Below are 21574 nucleotides of genomic sequence, written 5' to 3'. Positions count from 1 at the left end.
CCTGGCTGAAATATGATTTCAGTTACTGTGTAGCTGTGTGTCCCTGGGCAAGTCACTTAACCTCAATTAACTAGCTCTTGTTGCTTTTCTGTCTTGGAACCAAAACTTAGTATCAATTCTAAGAGAAAGTAAGGTGTTTGTTTTTTTTTTTAATAAATAAATAAACTGCAGAGAAAGCAATCAGTTAATATCAGTTCATATATTTGCTACTAGTTCAAACTTAACCTAAGATTAAAGATTTTTGAATACATTTTGAAATCAAGTCATAATACATTTTATAATAGAGGAAACTAAGGCAAAAGTTAAGTGCCCAGGATTATAGTCTGAGGGCAAATTTGAACAAAGATCTTCTAGACTCTAGGACAAATACTCTATCATTGGGGCAACCTCACTGTCAGAGGAAAATAAGCCTAAAATGAAACATGTATTTGAGGAAAATAGTGGTAGTAAGGTGTAGCCCAAGTCCTAGCCTGGACCTCTGGTTTGACATTTATTAGCCAGGAGACTGCAGACAATTCACTTCATTTTTATGAAACCTAATTTCTTCATCTATAAAACAGGGGTAAGATGAATTGCACTACTAAATTTAGGGGATCCGTATCAGGAAAACATTCATGAAAAGCCATGTCCAAAATGACACACACACACAAAATCCTTATCTTCACTAATGAATCCAAGACAGACAGTGGTAAGGGATAGGCAGTGAGGGTTAAGTGATTTGCCCAGGGTCACACAGCTAGGATGAGTCTAAGATCAAATTCGAACCCAGGACTTCTCATCTCTAGGCCAGGCTCCCAATCCACTGAGCCACCTAGATGTCCCCCAACATGGCATTTAAAAAAAAATTGTATCCTCAGCATTTGGTATAGTAAGTAGCACATAGCACTTCACTTAATAGATTTTTTTCATTCATTCATATATAAATGTATAGAGAGAGTATACATACACATACATATATATCTGATCTAATCTAATAAACATTTATGAAGCATCTACTATGTGTCAGACACTGCTAAGTGCTGGGGATACAATTAAAAATAAATATATTTATACACACAAATACAGATAAATATGTGTGTATAGATGTAAGCAAATACATATATGAAACTCCATGTATGTATATTATATATATATATACATATACATATAAACACACACACACACAGTGTTCATGTCTTTATGTGAGAAGTATCCCACTGGGATGCCTGAGAAAGTTGTAGGGCTCCAGATAGAGATGCTGAAAAGAAAAAGGCTGAGACTTTAGATGCAAAATCTGCCCCCTCCCCAAGAAAAAGTGGGAGTCTGGAGAACCTGAATTGCATATGAAGAGGCCAGCAAGACAATGGACTTGCCTCCAGGGTATAGACTGCATTCATCTCTTTGTCCCAAACCACTCATTTACATAAGATTCCCAAAGGAATATGGGAGGTGAAAAAAGACTGAATTGAAGCTAGTAACCGTAAGGCACAAAAGAATAGTTTACTGAGGGAAAGGGCTTTTGAGGAAAGGAAGAATACTTAGGGCTCCGAGGTTAGCTTTCTATCCTCCATTTGAAGGTAACTTACAACTTTGTAGCTGGGACTCTGAGGAAGTCAAAGGAAAGAAGTTTCTGCAGATCCTAAGCCCAGAGTTGTTTTCAGGACTGTAGGAACTTAGTTGAAGTCTATCTGAAAAGAGCACCTCAATGTCTCACCTGAAGAGAGCATCACCCATATGACCAGCTAAGGCAGTACTTGAAGATATAGAGACACTTGCTGATCATCCTTCATTTTCAGAGCACCAATGACATCATAAGAATTGACTAGCTTGTAACTGGATTACAGTGAAACAGAGCTGCACAGTCATCACCCTCATTCTCTCTTCCAGAGCACTCTAAGTACAGTGGCAGGACAAAAATCAGAATGACTGCCGATTGCCCCTTGGCATATTTGATACCCAAACAGGAAAATTTCCCCAGAGTTTCTCCATTTAAATGGCTGAGGCCAGACCAGTACCTTAGCCAAAGGTCCCGAGACCAGGATGTCCTTGACTACTCCTGGAACCAAGAAAGCTACCTTGGTTTGACTACCATTAGATTGTAATGTCCTTGAGGGCAGGAACTGCCTTTTGCCCCCCCCCCCCTTTTTTTTAAAATAGTCCCAGCACTTAAAACAGAGCCTGGCACAAAGTAGGTATTTAATGAATGTTTTTCAATAGATTGACAAACTTTTAGTTGCTAGTTACCACTGAAATGTTCAATTTGTCAGGTTGTACCCATGAAGACTTTGGCTCCATATTCCACTGGCTCTACTCCAGAAATCTGACTTCATGGAAAACTACTCTGTAGGAGAGGAATGGATCTGGGACTCTCTGGCTCCTAATTGGGAATGGAAAGAGTGTTTAGACCTCAGGGGAGTAGTGAGAAAACCCAGAGTTTGGTCTGCTGAGGATGACAACTCCATGGTCCATTTTCTCTTGACCCAGAGCTATCCCCATTGGATCTAGGAAGGGGGAGGCCCAGACATTCTGCCTCTGAACAAATTCCTGCCATCTGGATTTGAGTCAAGGGATCTTCATCACAGCAGAGCACAGAGCTGTTGTGCAGCTGTTCAACAGCTGTTGTCAGGCCCCAGGGGCAGGTGGGTGAGAAGGGAAGGGAGTCTGGCAAAAAACAAAGCTGGAAACTCAATGGAAACTGGAAACACCAGATTAGAATATTCCGATTGCTACTTAATTCTGAACTCTGAAGCTTGGCTTGAATTCTCAAGTACTTAAATGGATAAAACTCTGGATATGGAGTTAGGAGACCACATTTTAGTTCTATTCAAGACATTTGCTACTTTTATAACCTTGTTCAAGTCCCTTCCCTACTTTGAATCTCAGATTTCTCAAATCTAAAATGCTAGTGGTGGCTTCAGAATCATCAAGGCTCCTTCCATCTTTAAGTTATATAAAATAAAAATTTATATAGATTTATAGTTGAATAAAATGAGCTACTTAAGGCTCTATAGCTCAGGTGACATGAAGTTGAATTTAATTGTAAAAACAAACACTCTTCCAAAACACTCTGCTAACTTGGAAAGAGAATAAATTCTTCTTCCCTTCCCATGCCCCCAATTAAAAAAAAATAAAATTTCCCCTCTTCCCCTTCACCACTTTCCATTGCAGGTAAAAATGTTGTCTGTCTGTCTGTCTGTCTGTCTATCTATCTATCTATCTATCTATCTATCTATCTATCTATCTGGAAGTTGTCTCCATACCGCAAGTCAGTGGTCTGGAAGGTTGTCTGTGATGAGGCAACAGCCAAAAAGCTTACTGCTTAATAGAGAATTAAACTTCGATATTGACCTGTGTAGTCAGGCGGTGAGTGGACCGGCATAAATCAAACTCCTGACCCACAAACAGGAGGCAAAGTGCTTTTGATTAGTTTTTGAATGGTTTTTATTAAAAGGAACACCACTTCTGCGGCCACTTTTCATTCTCCATTCTTTTAGAAACCAAGGAGAGTTTGTCCTCCTCCAATCCTGCTTCTCAGTACAATGATACACTTACCCTTCTCACTGGGAGAAAGTCAGGCTTTCAAAGAGAAGATTGCTTAGCCTAGGAGGAAGGGTTGGGATTGGACCCAGAGCCTGGAGAAGTTCTTGGATGGACCTTACTTTTTAGTTTGAATTATCTGTAGTGTTGGACCACCTAGATCACATCCAACCCATATTGGAAACCAGCCCTTGTACCATGTGTGTGTGTATATGTGTGGGTGTATATATTCAATAAATATCTGTCAATTGTATGAATAAATAAATTCATTTATTCCTGGAAGAAATAAGTACCTACTATGTGCCAGGTACTATGCTAAGCTAATATTTATAAATATTATCTCATTTAATTCTCCTAAACAACTTTGAGAGTTAGGAGCAATTATTATTCCTATTTTACATTTGAAAAACTTGACCAGAGGCTAAATGATTTGTTCCTGGTTTCACAACTGATAAGGATCTGATGTTAGATTTGAACTCTGTTCTTCCTGACTATTATAAATTGTCTGCTATTATAAATTGTGCCATCTACCTGGCTCAAGGGAATAATTTCTTAACAGGCAGAGCTATCTATAGTTATAACTGGCTGATTCGAAGTAATGAGTTCCCATTCACTGGATATTTTCAAGGAAAAGATGGATGACCCCTTCACCAGAGTTGGATTAGACCAGATGGTCTCTGAGGTCCTTTCCAACTGTGAGACTTTGTGATACATTCAACAAACATGTTTTAAATCCTTGTTGTGTCCAGAGCATACTCAATATTGGAAGACATAAAACATTTAGATAAGACACAGCTTTCTGGCCTCCTGAAGCTTTTTGTCTAGTAGGGGGGAAGACACAAATATGGGTAACACTAATATCTAATTATATTCATTCATTCCAAGACAACTATCTGTAAAGCAATATGGGAAAATGTTTTGAATGGGGGCTGAATGCTGCTTGTGTCAGCATAGCTTGGGCTCAAGTCCTACCTTTGATGCATACTGTTTGTGAGACCTTGAACATGTCATAAAATCTTTCAGATCTGTAGACCACCGTCTAGGACTAGAAGTTTCTGAGTAACTGCTGATCTTCATTGATAGTTTTAGCACCAAGAACATCACTTGCCTTCACCCCACAACTCCAACTCCAAATAGAGTAAAAGGTAGAAATACAAAGAAAAGAAATCCCTGCCTTCAAGGAGATTCTGCTCTGTGTGATTAATCTACTTAAGAGAAATGAAAGAAGACTCTGTGTGAGTTTGATCTTCATTGATAGAATTTTAGCACCAAGAACATCACTTGCCTTCACCCCACAACTCCAACTCCAAATAGTAAAAGGTAGAAATACAAAGAAAAGAAATCCCTGCCTTCAAGGAGATTCTGCTCTGTGTGATTAATCTACTTAAGAGAAATGAAAGAAGATTCCGTGTGAGTTTCAGAGGATGAAAATAGGGATCAAGAAAGTCCTAAATGAATAACTGGGATGAATAACTTTCAGCAACATTAACTTAAAGTGGGATAATGGCATGCTGAGTGACCTTAACTATAGGTTTCCTTTCACTGGGTTTCATTTTTTTTTCAACGTGAAACTCGGGGTATTCTATGCCTTATTGGAAGGCAAAGAAGAAAATGCAGATGGAATCAAGGAGCATTTCAGCAGGAAGGCGTAAGATATATCATGATTAATCATTTCAACAGGTCCCAGCCCAGGTGGTAAATAACTGTCAAATCTTGGTAAACAGATCGGACGGACATAAAGCAGAGATATCTTGATAGGCAGGTCAAGGAGGGAGGAAAGGCAGGAGAGAACAAGAGAGGAGAGATGGAAAAGGAAATGCAAAGTCCACACCGCTGAACCATCAAAACCCTCAGGATGGTGAAGTTTGGGAGCCTGGGCTTTGTTCCGAAGAGGGCTCCACGAGTGAAACTGATTAGCTGTAAAATATCATTTAAATCTTCTCTTAAAGCAAATCCAGGTCTTTAATCATTATCTCCCAAACCACCAAACAGCTCCAGACACACACCAGCCTCACTGAGAGACTTGTCAAGACTGAAACAGTAATTCACAAATTCACTAAAATTCCCTGCTCCACTGAGCAGTATGACAGTTTCAGCGACCGGCGGTAACATTTCTATTCAAACTGGCTTTGGTGCCGAAGCTATAAATATCCCTGCAATATTTCCTGCTTCAGAACATAAAGACAGCTTTACAGCGCTGATAAAATAGAAATTACTTTCTCTCTGAGGTCTTGCTGGAATTTTAATGTCTGTTTTGCAATAAAGCAGCTCCTACACAATTTGATTTGAGGGAAAGAAAACAAACGGTCTAATTTAGTTACAATAATGACTCCTCTTGTATTGTTTGGCCTACTTGCTTCTCTGGTTGCCGGGCTGTTAAAGTTTGCAGTGGCGAGCAGGGGCGATGATGTTTATGGGAATATTAAATTGGCTTCTTTATTATTTAAAGATACATTGTTTCTGGGCCTTCTTACCATAGAACAACATACAATCAAAAAAGGAAAGGGGGGGAGAAGGAAAAATGGAAGAAATAAAGTTTACAATCCTTAATAGCCAGTGTCTTTTGGGGGGGGGGGGAATCACTTGTTGGAGTCATAAAACTGCTGACCAAAGAGGACACACATTTAAAAGGACTTTGAAGCCCAAGAGATTATAAGCATTTTAATTAGCCCATACATGTTCCCCTAGTCCCTTTTAGTACTTTTAGAGCTGAGGAAAGCATCTCTTCTTTCTTCTTTCTGTTCATTTCCCTGGTTCTCTTCTCTGTGTGATACAAAGAGAAGGGGAAAAAAAAAACTATTAAGAATAATTCAATGGGAAGGGCTAAAAACATAATTAGTATTGCTTGTTTGCAGCTGGCCTACATGCTGCGGAAGGTGGGAGGTGGAGTGGCTATGGAGGCTCTCTGCCCTGAATGGAAATGATTGGAGAGGCTGGCTGCTGACATAGAAATGTGCCCAAATCCATCTTTTGGGTCTCATTCATTAAAAACTTGGTGAAATGGGAAATATCTACAACCAAAGAAATTCATCCCTAATGGTGGGAATTTCAGGAAGGGTTGGTGGAAGACTTTCCCAAATTTTATTAGATTACCTGATAATCTGTTTCACCCACATATTCAGGAATCTGTGTTTGATCCTGTGCTTTTAAAAAATATTATCAATGACTTTACATGATGATCAAGCTTGCAGATGACAGTAACTGGGAGGAAGAGCTGACACACTGGATGGCAGAGTCACATATTGACAGGTTGGAACATTGGCTTAAATCTAAAGAGATGAATTTCAATAAGGACAAAAATGAAGGCTGATGGTTGGGTATTAAAAAAATCAGCCTCATAGATACAAGATAGATGGAGCAGAGGTTTATCTGAGGAAGATCTAAGGATTTTTGTGGGCTTCACACACACAAAAGTGTATCAGTAGTGTGGTTGAGAGCACAAAAATTAAATATATTAAGGAAATCAAAACTTCCAGTGATATGGTCTCATCCCTTCACACTTGGAGTGTTGTGTTCACTACTGGGCACCAGAGTTTAAAAAGAATGTCAGTAAACTGTGGAATGTTTAGAAGAGGACAGCCAGAATGTGGATAGACCTCAAGTCTTATAGGAAAATCAGCTGAAAGAAATAAAGATATTTAATCTGAAAAAGAGAAGATGGGGGGGGGGGGATTTGAGAGCTGACTTCAAGTATTCGAAGGACAATATGAAAGAAGATTTGGATTTGTTCTGTTTGGAACTAGAGGATGGTACCAGGACAAATATTTCAGAATTGCAAAGATTAATTTTGATCTAATGTTAGGGGAAAAATATTTCTTAACAATTAAAGCTACCCAAAAGAAGAATGGATTGTTTAAAAATGAGGTTCCCCTTCTTTGGAGCCAAGATGATCACTTGTCAGGAATAATGAAATTGAAATCTCTTTCTGATATGAAATTAATTTGATGATCACTGAAGTCCCTCCCAGTTCTGAAATTCTGGATTCTGTAGTTCTTGTTCTTACCCTTTCTAAACACCAGATTTAAAAGCCCAACTGATATAAATATATTCATATCCTTAATTTTTAAAGTTTCATTTAAAATATGAGATTCTTAGAGTCAGGATGGATCTCAAAAGTCCTCTATTATAATATATCCCTTTCCCAAGAGGAAGCATGATGCAGTGATACAAACATTGGTTTTGAGGTCAGAGAATCAAAGTTCAGATTCTGGTTCTGCCACCAGTTACCCAACTTAACTTTACTGGGTCTGAGTTTTTTCATTTATAAAGTGAAAGGGTTAAACCAGATGGCCTTCTAAGGTCACTTCTAGCTCTAAATATATGACCCTTACCATCAGCCACAATGGTACATTTTTATTTTGAGGAATTCTTAAATTCCTTTATCTGATCACAATCTGTTGTCATTCCATCTATCCCTCGTCCTTGCAATCCCAAATCTAATTTTTTGCCCTGACCATAATCTCCAATTCTTCATTCCTTTAGTTCTCCCCCACACCATCAACTATGCAATGTCTTCACTCTCCTCCCTTCCTCACCATGATCTTAGTGAACCATGCAATTCTACACTGTTGTTGAGTATGACAGTGAGTAAATTAGAAATATGTAAAAGTTTTGTCTTGCTGCAATGAGGACTCAATTGTGCTTACATGATTTTGTAGTGGATCTAGCCATTATGGTTTTGTGATTTTTTTTTCCCTGACTTCATTTCACAGCACATGGAACAGAGCAAAGGTAGGGAGATCCAGAGTTGAGGCTTGGCAGCACAATAATGCTGCTGATAAAGTAAGAGGATTTGAAAGAAGAGAACAATGTAGAATTGAACTTATTCACTGAGGGGTGCTATAGACATTTTAAACTCAACATCTCTAAAATTGAGCTCATTATCATAATATTTCCAAAATACTTTCCCTCTTCCAAACTCCCCTAAAAGTTGAGGGTATCATCCTTCTTCCAGTCACCCAGGCTCACAACCTAGATGTCTTCCTTGATTTCTTACTCTTTCTCACCCCCATTTCCAGTCTATTGACTAGACTTGGTTTGTGGCCCCTTCTTTCCTATAACACTGCAACCATCTTCCAACCTCATCACCTCTTGTCTGGATTATTGAAATGGCATTTTTTTTTGTTTTTGACCAAGAAAGTATTGAGGATTTATTATGCAGTTATTACATTCAGCCACAAGAGTCCCATGGCACCCAGTCAAAAGGCAGGCATGTGGAATTTCCATGAAAAGATCACATGTCCTTTTGTCTAGGAGGTGTCAAATGGTGATGGTGCTGAGACCTTTATCAGATAGATGGTATCAGCATAGTCCTCTGAAGAGTGATATCTCCTTGAAAGCTTCTGCCTTCTTGGAAATGTTACCAAGGGTCATTCCATCTCTGCTCCTGTAGCCTGTGGTCAGCATAGTCTTGTTCCTTGGACCTCTGTATCATCTTTTTTCCTCTTGTGTTTCAGCCTACACATTCACTTCTTCTTCCATTTTACCTTAATGGCATAGTGGAAGTTGACAAGATGGTACAAAGAACAAGAAGCCTGATTTGTTTATTTTAAATTGTTCCCTGTTCAAGTCATTCTCTAGTCTAGTCTGTCCCCAATTTAGCTGCCAAAGTGACATTCCTAAAATATAAGAGGTCTGATATATTATACATACATACATACACACATACATTCAAAGCACTTCATAACCTGCCTCTCCCCTACTTTTCCATTCATCTTCCTCCTTACAGCCTCACCCCAATACATAGACATAAGTACTCTCTGATCCATTAGCCCTGGCCTCTTTGCTGTTCCTTTCATAATATACTGAATCTCTCAACTCTGGACATTTTCACTGGCTTTCCATCATGACTGCAATTCCATATCTTATCATCTTTCCTTCCTAGGTTCCCTGGCTTCCTTTAAGTACCTGCCAAAAATCTTGTATTCTACAGAAATCCCTTCCCAGGTCACCTTAATTCTGGTGCCTTCCCTTTATTGATTATCTCCAATTTATCCTGTATAGAGCTTGTTTTTCATAGTTCTTTGCATGTTGTCTCCCCTCATTAGATAATGAGTTTCTTGAGATCAAGGATAGTCTTTCACTTTTCTTTGTCCCCTGAATGCTTCCCACAATGACTGGTACACAGTTTATTGAAAAAAAAAAAGTTTATTGAAAGACTGACTAACCCTATGATCCTTGAAAGTTGATCACTTGGCCTCAATAAAAACATTTCTAGGGACTGAAATTCATTACCTTTAAACAATCAGTTCCTCTATTTTTCAAGCAGCTCCAATTGTTAGGAAATTTTGCCTAAGATAAAGAATCTGTTTCCCTAAAAGTTTTAGCCAATAATCTTAGCTCTGCCCTGTAGGGCCAATCAAAATAAGTCTTCTATTTCTTCCACATGGTGACTCTTCAAATATTTGGAGGCAGTGATTGTGTCTCCCCTAAGATTTTTCTTTTATAGGTAAAATGTCTTTTCTTTCTTCTTTCTGCTCATTTCCCTGGTTCTCAGGGAAAAAAAATGGAAAGATCTATATGAACTGATACAGAGTTAAATAATCAGAACCAGGAAAACATTTTACACAGTAACTGAAATATTATGGAATGATCAAATGTAATAGACTTTGCTACTAACAGCAATATGATGAACCAGAACAATTCTGAGAGACTAATGAAAAAGAATGCTATCCACCTCCAGAGAAAGAACTGTTGTAGTAAAAATGCAGATGAAAATATATGATTTTTCATTTGTTTATTTGGGCACGTGATTTTGGTTTTTATACAATTATTCACTTATAAAAATGGATGATATGGAAAAATATTTTACATGATTATATATGTATAACCCAGCTCCAGGATGGAGGAGGGAAGAAGGGAGGGAACTAATATGAATCCTATAACCTCAGAAAACTTATGTGGAAATTTGTTATTAAAAAAAATAAAGATAAAAAATTTTAAGGAGTGCCCCACAGTAAAATACTAACTCACCACTACAAAGTTATATTAGCATAGATGAATTTGACAAAATAACTAACCAAGAACAGGATCCTAGAGGGAAGTATCTTCACTTTTTAGGAGCTTGCAGGAATGGAGTACTATAAAAAGAGACTCAGCATTGTGATGTAAAATGATCATTTGAAGAAGCTGATTTTTTTGATGGTTATTGCTTTATAGTAAAATTTAAGATTTGGTACAGTTAGGCCACCATCCATCAGTTTTTTTTTTTTCATTAGTCCCCTTCATATTCTAGACCTTTTGTTTTTCCAAATGAATTTTGTTATCATTTTTCTAATTTCATAAAATAGTCTTTTGGTAGTTTGATTTGTATGGCACTGAATTAGTAAACTAATTTAGGTAGGATTGTCATTTTTATTATATTAGCTAGGCCTACCCTTGAGCAATTACTGTTTTTGCAATTGTTTAGCTATAATGTTATTTGTGTGAAAAGTGATTTGTAATCATGTTCATATAATTCCCTCATTTGGTTTGGCAAATAGATTCCCGCATATTTTATATTGTCTAAAATGATTTTAAATGAAGTTTTTCTTTCTATCTCTTGCTCTTTAGATCTGTTGGAAATATATAGAAATATATGGAAATGCTGATGATTTATGTGGGGTTTTTTCTGTATAGATATAATACTTTGCTAAAGTTATTTCAACTAAATTTTTGGTGGATTTTCTAGGATTCTCTTTCTAAGGATGATCATATCATCTGCAGAAGACTGATAGTTCTGTTTCCTTATTGCCTACATTAATTTCTTCAATTTCTTTTTCTTCTCTATTTGTTAAAGCTAACATTTCTAGTATGATATTAAACAATAGTGGTGATAATGGGCATCCTTGCTTCACTCCTGATCTTGTAATGTACACCCATTTCAGATGATACTTGCTAATGGTTTTAAATAAATACTGCTTATTATTTTAAGGAAAGACCCTTTTATTCCCATGCTTTCTTATGTTTTCAATAGGAATGAGTGTTGTATTTGTTAAAAGTTTTTTCTGCATCCATTAATATAATCATGTGATTCTGTTCATTTGATTATTGATATGGTGAATTATGCTGATAGTTTTCCTAATTTTTAAGCCAAGCTGGCATTCCTGGTATAAATCCCACCTGGCCATAGTGAATAATTCTTGTGCTATATTTCTATAGTCTCTTTGCTAGTATTTTATTTTAAGATTTTTGCATCAATATTCATTAAGGGAGTTGGTCTGTAACTTTCTTTCTTTGTTTTTGATCTTCCTGGCTTAGGTATCTGCACCATATTTGTGTCATAAAAGAATTTGGTAGGACACCTTCTTTACTTATTTTGCTAATTAATTTATTATTTAATTAGGATTAATTGTCCATTCAATGTTTGATAAAATTCACTTGTGAATCCATCTGGACCAGGGGATTTTTTCTTGGGGAGTTCATGGATGGCTTGCTCAATTTCTTTTTTTTTTTTTTTGGAGATGGGATTATTTAAGTAGTTTATCTCCTGTTTGTTAATCTAGGTAATTTGTATTTTTGTAAATATTCATACATTTCACCAAGATTATAAAATTTATTGCTTGTAATCAGGGAAAATAGCTCCTAATAATTGCTTTAATTTCCTCTTCATTAGAAGTGAAATCAACCTTTTCATTTTTGATACTGGTAATTTGATTCTTTTCCTTATTTTTTAAATCAAATTAACCAATGCTCTATTTTATTTATTTTTTCTGCATAGAACTAGCTCCTAGTCTATTTATTAGTTCAATAGTTCTTTTACTTTCAATTTTATTAATTTCTCACTTGACTTTTAGGATTTCCAATTAAGTCTTTAATTGGCGATTTTTAATTTGTTCTTTTTCTAGTTTTTTTAGTTGCATGTCCAAATTCATTGATATGCTTTTTTTCCTCTATTTTATTGACAAAAACATTTAGGGATATAAATTCTCCCCTGATTACTGCTTTGGCTGTATCCCATTAATTTTGATATGTTGTTTCCTCATTGTCATTCTCTTCATTGAAATCAGTGATTGTTTCTATCATTTGTTCTTTGAACCACTATTTTTGAAGAATTAGGTTATTTAGTTTTTAATTAATCATTAATTTGCCTTTCTATTGACCCTTATTAATTATAATTTTATTGCATTATGATCTAAAATATTGTATTTATTATTTCTGCTTTTTGCACTTGATTGTGAAGTTTTTTTATGCCCTAGTACATGGTCAATCTTTATATATGTAGCATGTGCTGCTGAAAAAAAGGTATGTTCTTTTTTATCCCTATTCAAAATTCTCCATATATCTACAAAATCTACATTTTCTAAAATTTCATTCACTTCTTTTTCTTCTTTCTTCTTGATTTTTTTGGTTAAATTTATCTTTTTCTAAGGGGAAGGTTGAGGTCCCCCACTAATATAATTTTACTATCTATTTAATTCTTAAGCTCCTTTATTTTCTTCTTTAAAAATCTAGATGCTATACCATATGGTATATATATAATATATATATATTAAGTATTGCTATTTCTTCATTATTTATACTATCTTTTATCAAGACACTTTCCTCGTCTCTTTTAATCAGATCTATTTTTGCTTTAGTGTGGTCTGAGATCAAGATTGCTACTCCTGCTTTTTTATCTTAGTTGAAGCTCAATAGATTCTGCTCCAGCCTTTTACCTTTATTATGTGCGTATCTACCTGCCTCAAATGTTTTTCTTATAAATTACATATCGTAGGATTCTGATTATTAATCTACTCTTCTATTTGCTTCTATTTTATAGGTGAGTTCATTCCATTTACATACACAGTTATGATTACCATCTGTGTATTCGCCTCCATCTTGATTTCCTCTCTTATTTCTGGCCTTTATACTATCACACTTTCTATCCACACCTGCATTTTGCTTTTAGTCACTCCTTCATATTCCCCTTCCTTGTATTACTCTCCTTCCCACCACCACCCTTCTTATTCCTCTCTTACTCCTCTATGGGATATTTTAATCACCCCCCCAACTTCTCCCTCCCTTAAATTACTCCCCTTCTTACCATCCTCTTTATTATTCCTCTTCTACTTTTTTAAAGAGTAAGATTGTATTCTATACCCCCAGTGAATCTGGCTATTCTTCCCTCTCTGAGTCAGTTCCAATGAGAGTAAGGTTTAAGTATTACCTGTCATCACCCTCATCCTCCCCTCCACTGTAATAATATTTACTCTTCATGACTCTTTATGTGATATTATTTATCCCATTTTACTTCTCTCATCCCATTTCTCTTAATACAATCCCTTTGCCACCCTAGTTTTTATTACATACTATCCTAAACAACTTACTACCACACCTTCTGTCTATGTATATTTCTAATTACTATGATAATGATAACAAATTTTTAAGAGTACCAGTTATCATCTTCCATATAGGAATATAAACAATTTAACCTTATTGAAGCCCTTACATTTTTTTCTCTTTCTTATTTATGGTTCTGTTGAATTTTGTATTTGGACACCAAATTTTCTGTTTAAATCTGGTCTTTTCTTCAACAATGCTTGGAAATATTCTAATTTATTGAATGGTCATATTTTGCCTTGAAAGAATATGGTCAGTTTTGATTGGTAGGTGATTCTTGGTTCTAAACCCATTTCCCTTGCCATCCAGAATATCATATACTAAGCCTAGTGGCCCTTCAATGTGGAAGCTGCCAGATCCTGTGTAGTCCTGACTAGGGTTCCATGATATTTGATTTTTTTTCTTTTTGACTGCTTGAAGAATTTTCTCTGTGGCCTGAGAGTTCTTGAACTTGGCTATAACATTCCTGGGAGTTGTCATTTGGGGATCTATTATAGAAAGTGATTTATGGATTCTTTCAATTTCGATTTTACCTTCTTGTTCAAGAATATCAGTGCATTTTTCTTGGATAATTTCTTGTAATACGATATCTTAGGTTTTTTTGTTTGTTTGTTTGTTTTTAGTCATGACTTTCAGGTAGTTCAGTAATTCTTAAATTGTCTTTCTTGGATTTGTTTTCCAGATCGGTTGCTTTTTTCAATGGAATATTTCATATTTTCTTCCTTTTTTCATTCTTTTGACTTTGTTTTATTGTTTCTTGATGTGTTGTGAAGTTATTAGCTTCTATTTATCCAGTTCTAATTTTTAAAGCCAAAATTCCTTCTATGACCTTTTGTTCTTCTTTTTTCCATTTAGTCCATTCTACTTTTCATGGTATTCTTTCCTTCATTGGATTTTTTTGCCTCTTTTTCCTATTGACCAATTTTGCTTAAGTGGCTTTTTTCTTTTTGCATTTCCCTCCCTTTTTCTCCCCATTTTCTTTGACCTTTCTTACTTGATTTTTGAATTCCTTTTTGAGTTCTTTCAGAGCTTGAGATCAATTCCCATTTTTCTTTTAAGTTTTGTATGTAAGTTGCTTGGATCTCACCATTCTCTGTTGGTTCTGTGCTTTTGGTTATTGTTATTTTTTCTCCATAGACATTTTTTGAACATTAAGTGTTTCTTTTGCTGTTTGGTCATTTTCTCAGCCTTTTTTGTCTGTGAACTGGGAAGTCTGAAAGCTGATGATTTTATTTTCTCTGCTGCTGGCTTACAGAGTTCAGCACTGTGAGATTTTTTGCCCTGGGGCTAGGTCTTCACCACAGCAACTCAAGATTGAAAGGGTCCAATGCTATGAACTTCTTGTTCTCACTGAGGGTTGGTGCCAGGGCCTGGGATTTCAAGGGGTGGGTCTTAGGTGCTCTTTTGTTGGTGTAGCCCATATCCTGGGATCCCAAAGGTAGATTATGCCCAGTTGTAGCACCTGGTTTGGTAGAGAGGGGAGTGGTTGGCCAGCACTCCTCTGTGTGCAGTTTTGCTTTTGGTTCCCCCTTATCCCATGAAAATCAACTCTTTGCCTATTTTTCATATTGTGTTCGGTGGAAGAACCCCCTAATTCTGTCTTGCTATTGGTTTTTAACTCCTGTCATTTCAAGGCATTTTTTAAAAGAATGTTTTGGAAGGTTGTCAGAGTGGTTTCAAATTTTGCTACTACTAAGCCACTATCTTGCCTCTGCTCCCTAAGTATATGTCTTACTTAAACTACTTCATCCCCATTCCTTAACAAATTTCCTATACACAGTAGATTTTTAGTAAATATTTGTTAAGTGAATAAATGAACCCTTGACTCTTATCACACATGCACACCAGAAAGCACCAAGGTTAAATTAAATTGTGGTTCATTATCCTCTCTAAACCTTAACTCACAAGTTCTAACCAGTGTCTTCTTTTTGGGTCTTCTGGTTTGTTTTCTTGTTTTGTTGTTGTTGTTTTCCATTTTCAACTCCTCTTCTTTGATGCCTTGGCTTTTTTTAAGGTTCTGCTCAAATCTTAAATTCTGTAAGAGAAGTCCTTCCAGCTGGTAATGTCTTCCCTTCTGAGAATGACTTTTATTTACTCTGTATATATCTTGAATTACCTAATTATTTTCATATTCATTTCATTTATCAACACTGAAAAGGAAACTGAGATGGACTGATGAGGAAATTCCTTTCAATGTCATTCTTACTCCTCCATAGTACACCTGGTTGCCATGCAAATCAATTCAGTAGCAAGTCTGAAAAGACCCAGATGGAGCTCTTGACTTTTTTCAGACTTCCCATAAACAACCAAAATAATTATATTCCTCACAGAATAAATTAATGTTTCTTTAAATTTTAGCATCTTCCTCTCATATTTTCCAACTTCTTAATTCTTGAAAACCTCAATTTTTCTAGGAGACAGCACCACGCTGATCAGCTTTTTCAATATTGAAAATTTCTACTCTAATGCCTCTCATATCCTGGGTCAGGAGAAAGAAAAGGCATGCTCCTTCTACTTGCTTTGACTGTGCTACTTCTAAAACCACTCTATGTTTCTATTACTCGGTTTTGAACTTTATTCCACTTTTATGTATTTCCCACTTCAGAGTTTTGTTGCAGTCATTTATTGACTTCATCACTTTTCCTACTTCTTTATATATTCCTGGCTTAGTTTTCCTCTCCACTCCAACCTCTGACTTTAAACTCTGATTTTAATATGAATTTAATGTCTCCAAAGGTATCATAGCTTCCCAGTGCATCAATCTTCTCAGCTGCCATGATTAATATCTTCACTTTACCTCAACAAAATAGTCAGAACCTAGACCTCAGTATCACTAATAACTATGCTACTTCTATTACCTTGATCTCCAAAATTATTTTTTTCTCATAATAATTTTCTGTCTTTTCCTTTTCCCCTCTCTCTCATTCCTACTAATCCTATTCTTTCTCCTCAGGACATCTTGTCTCTCCACTCATTTTTACTCTCTCAGTCTATAATCCTTTCACTGGTCTCATATTGCTCACTTTAACTTTGAACCTAAACTAGCCAGTTCAATAATATGCTGTCATCTAACGCTGAATTGTTTGACCTTTTGCTCTATTTCTTCTGATGCCTTGCAAAATTCTAACCCTGGGTAATCTCATCTCTACTCCTTATGTACTATTGAACAATTCTGGTGAAAATCAAACAAAAATTAATAGGTCTCCTATAAAAGGGCATTATTTTAACTAGATTTTTATTGCTTCATGAAAATACTCTTATTTTTATCCAATTGACTTTCTATTCCATTCCTAAATTCAGTATTCTGAACCTTCTCTTCATTCCTGAATGACCTTTTTCTACTTCCCTCACACTACCTTTCAACACAGAGCCTTGCTTCCCTTCCTTTCTTTTCTAAGATCATTGAGCCCATAAGCTCTTTCTTTTTTTTCTGATTTCTTCCTTGAAAATCTCTCTTCATTTCCTAATCTCTTCCTTTTCTCAAGTCCCTAAGGAAGTAGCTGCTTTACTCCTTGCCAAGATCAACCATTCTCTTTTTGTCTTCTTAAATCTCTTATCTATTAGAGCATTCCTTGCTGTCTACAAATAGATCTTTCATATCCTTAATCCATATTCATTTGACCCTACTATCCCCTCAAGTTTTTCTATGTAATGGGGGAAATAGGTAACTTTGGTGATGGTGCTAGAGCATGGTCCACCAGTACTCACCCAGAATCCTATATATGAAGACCTAAACTGTTTACCCCAATTATCTGTATTGTTCTCTTATCATACTGTAAAACTCAGAAAAAGTAAACTATACTTTTTATCTCTATTTCTTCACCATCTGATTATTCCTAAAAACTTTGAAATTTGGCTTCTGATACATCCATTATATTAGAACTATATTTTCCAATGTTACCAATGACCTAGAACTGCTATATCAAATGGCTCTTTCTTAGTATTCATACTGTCAGACCTCTGAAAATTTTGACACTGTTGATCACTCCCTCTTCACTCTTCTCTGCATCCTCTCTTCCCTTGGTTTTGGTGATGCTAGTCTCTTTTGGATCTTTTCCAAACATTTGGAACAGACTCCTCAGTCTCCTTTCCTGGAACATAATCTCTTTCTTGATTAATATGATTTTATATTGGTTTTCCCTTCTCTTTCCATAGTATTTCCTTATGACTTCATAAGCTTCTGTAAGTTTTAGTATAATTTCTACATTCTTATGTCCCAAATTCATATATTTATCCCTTGTCTGTCTTCTGAGCTACACCAACAACCTGTTGCATATCTTCACCTGAATTTCTCATTAGCATCTCCAAATCAACATGTCTGAAGTAGTTTCTGTGACCTTCCTCTTCAATTAACTCCTTCTATAACTTTCTTCTCATAACTGAGGGTGCCATCATTCTCCTAACTCAGATTTCAACCATAAGAGAGTCATTAATTCTTCCATCTCCCTCACTTGCTATATTCAAACAATTATCAAATTTGATTCCATCTGCTTCCACAGAATATTTTGTATCTCCTCCCTTATCTCCATTCAAAGGATCACTACCCTAGTTCAGGCTCTCACCACCCTTTGTCTCCTAATTATACTTAATGCTTCTGGTCATAATACTCTAAATCATGCTCAACACAGCTGCTAAATAAAATATTTCTAAATAATAGGCCAGTCAAATGTCTCTAAAGTGAAATACAAACCCTGTTTTTTGTTGTTGGTTTTTTTTTTTTTGGTATTTAAATCCTTCTACTTTACCTTCCCAATGTTATTTCATATTACTCCTTTTTGTATACGTCCCATTCCAGCTAAACTGGCCTATTAGCTGATTCCCAAAATCGATGTTCCCTTTCTAATCCTTGTGCTATTGCACAAGGGTGGGGAATGCACCAGGGAGAGAAAGAGAAATAGAAAGGAAGATAGACAGACAGACAGACAGAGAAATGAACAGAAAGACAGAAACAGAGACAGAGATAGAAGGACAAAGGCAGAGAACCCGATACAGAAGAAATCAATTTATCCCATATTTTTGTCCACACATTGTGTTAAGTATTGGGGATACAGATAAGACAGCTTCTGTTCTATGGAGAAAGACAAAACCCAAAGAGTAGCTGGAAATCTGGGAATAGGGGTAGCATGGGAAGGGCCACAGGTCAGAAGGCAGAGATGAAGTCAGTCAGCAAGTGAGTCTAGTATGGAGTGAAATGAGTATGGCTCATTTTGAAATGTCAGTCTATGCTAAGGAGTCACTAAATAAGAGCAAAAGCTCAAGGTAGAGGTTTCCATATTGGTGTAATATTTATTGGGAGAGATGGGGAGGATATGAAAAACCAGGGAATAATGGGAGGTTTGTAGCAGGGTATGGAGGAGTTGAGGGGAGAGAGGGAATATTGCTCCAGGTGAAGCAAAGGAGAGAGATGCCCCCTGGGCCGAGAGGAAGCAGCAGGGGTCTGATAAGGACTATTTGTTGTTGAATGACTGAACTGATGTTCAGCTCCCTCTATGCCCCAAAAGATAGTCCACTTATCTGACTGCGAGTTCAAATAATATAAAGTTTAATAACCAGTTGGGATTGGGGACATATCAGAAGGAGGGGCAAAGGAAGTCCCTAAATAAGGTTGCAGTCTTCCTCAGCTTTTGGAGCTGAGGTCAGACCCCACCGGCTGGCGGAGGGTTTCTCCCACTCCATTTGTCAGTGCTAGTTTTGTCAATTTCAGAATCTTAGCAGTAGACAGAAAGCAAACAAGACAGTTCTAACCTTCAGAAGAGATTGGGCCTGAATCTTTGGGCTGAAGCAAGAAGAAGCACACCACTCCAGACTGGACTGAATAAGCTCCTCCCTCCTCCAACACCAGGAAGGAAGTCAAGTCTAGTAGGAAGGAAGTGCTAGTCACAAGAACCAACTGCCACTCCAAGTTGCCCCTTCCCCCACCAACTGTCAGTATTGTTTCCTTTCCACACTGGTGAGGTTTCTAATAAGGAAATAGAGAAGTTTCAGAGAGTGAATTGCAAAATAAACATGAGGAAAACACAAAGTAATTTTTAGAAGACGAGGCTCATGCTAACAACTAGACTGGATCAGGAAAGGTCTTGTAAAGAAAGTAGTGCTTGATATCAAAAACACATTAAGTGCACTATACTATCTAGTGTCATTGGCTGGTTACTGGTGAGACCTCCTATAACATTATTAATTACTCATAAAATGTCATAATTCAACTTAACCTGGACACTGGCCTGTTGTTCCTGGATCTTTACTAGTTACCTATAGTTAGTCGCTCAATTTAAATATCCATCCAGGAATACCATGTAGTGCTTTTGTGGTATTAAGTAACGCAAAATACTTTCTTATATATTAGTTAGGCCAGTTATTGACCATTATGGTGTTCCATTGTACATACATAACTTCTGAAATTCTTTCAAGAGTGAAGTGCCTTCTAGAAAAGAAACTAGCATCTCTAATGACATCAAAGGATTTCCCACTTTTTCTTTTTAACATGTTGACTTTCTCTTATGTTTTTACTATTCATCATGCAAGAACAGGCAGGACAGAGATTAGCAGTCCAAAACTACAAGATTTATTTCCATTGATTTATATACATTTCAGCAGAAACCTCAGACTCTCAGAAGCATTTCCATGACTCATTGTCACAGATCACATTCATTATTTCTATGGATATCACTATGGCTTTGGTAGAGATACAAGACCAGTGAAATATGGCATCTGCATCTATGTTAGTCTTACCTGGTTCATAATGCATAATGAATTCACAGCTGGCTAGTGCCACTGATGGCATTCCATTGTTGGAATGCAATGTCTAAATTAGTACTTGTCAAAATGTCAATAGAATGTTCATCCACACTGAAATAGAGCTCCATAAACAGTTTCAGAATTTTTTTCTATCCACTTCAAAGTCACTATTTACAAGAAATCTAATGTAAAATGAAATAAACTTTGAGTAGTCATTACTCTCCTGCTATAATATGCTTCCTAAGATCTATAGCCACCAGGGTATAGTGTCTAATATTTATTGGGAAAATGGATGGATTAAAGAATAGGGGATATGGAAGGGTTTGTAGCAGGGAAAGGACGAGTTGAAGGGAGAGAGGGAATATGGCTGCTGGTGAGGTAAAAGGAGAGAGATGGCCCCTGCTGAGAGGCTATTTTTGAAAAATGGGGTTCCCGAGAAATGGGCCAATTATGATAGCCTGAGGGGACATCTTCTCTATAAAATGATGTTGCAGATACTCCAGAGCAGGTAAGTATGGACCCTCCTGAAGGACAAGCCTCCCCAGACCAAAGTCACCCAGCAGGGGTCCAATAAGGACCATTTATAGTTGACTGGCTGTCCTGAGGTTCAGCTCCCTCTATGTCCCTTGAAATGATAGTCCCCTTATCTGACTGTGATATTCAAATAAAGATAAATTTTAATAACAAGTTTGGATTGGGGATGTATCAGGGAAGAGGGATTTCCCTAGATGAGGTTTGAGTCTCTCTCATCTTTTGAGCTGAGGCCAGGTCTCACAGGCTGGCGGAGGGTTTCCTTTATTCCTGTCTATGCTAATCTGTGCTAGTTTTCTTAAATTCAAGGTCTTAGTAGCAGACAGCAAGCAACAAGAAAAGTTTTGACCTTCAGATCTGGTTGGGCCTGTCTCTTCAGGCTGACACCCCTAAAGATCGACCTTACAGTCCAAACTGCTTCCCTTAAGTCCTTTTGTCCAATGAACATAATCACAGGGATCCAGGTAGAGCACACAATTGGGAAATTCAGGAG

This window comes from Monodelphis domestica, chromosome 2 (assembly GCF_027887165.1).
Source record: "Monodelphis domestica isolate mMonDom1 chromosome 2, mMonDom1.pri, whole genome shotgun sequence".
Taxonomy (NCBI): domain Eukaryota; kingdom Metazoa; phylum Chordata; class Mammalia; order Didelphimorphia; family Didelphidae; genus Monodelphis; species Monodelphis domestica.
The sequence above is the reverse complement of the archived record's forward strand: the minus strand, read 5'-3'. Positions refer to the sequence as shown.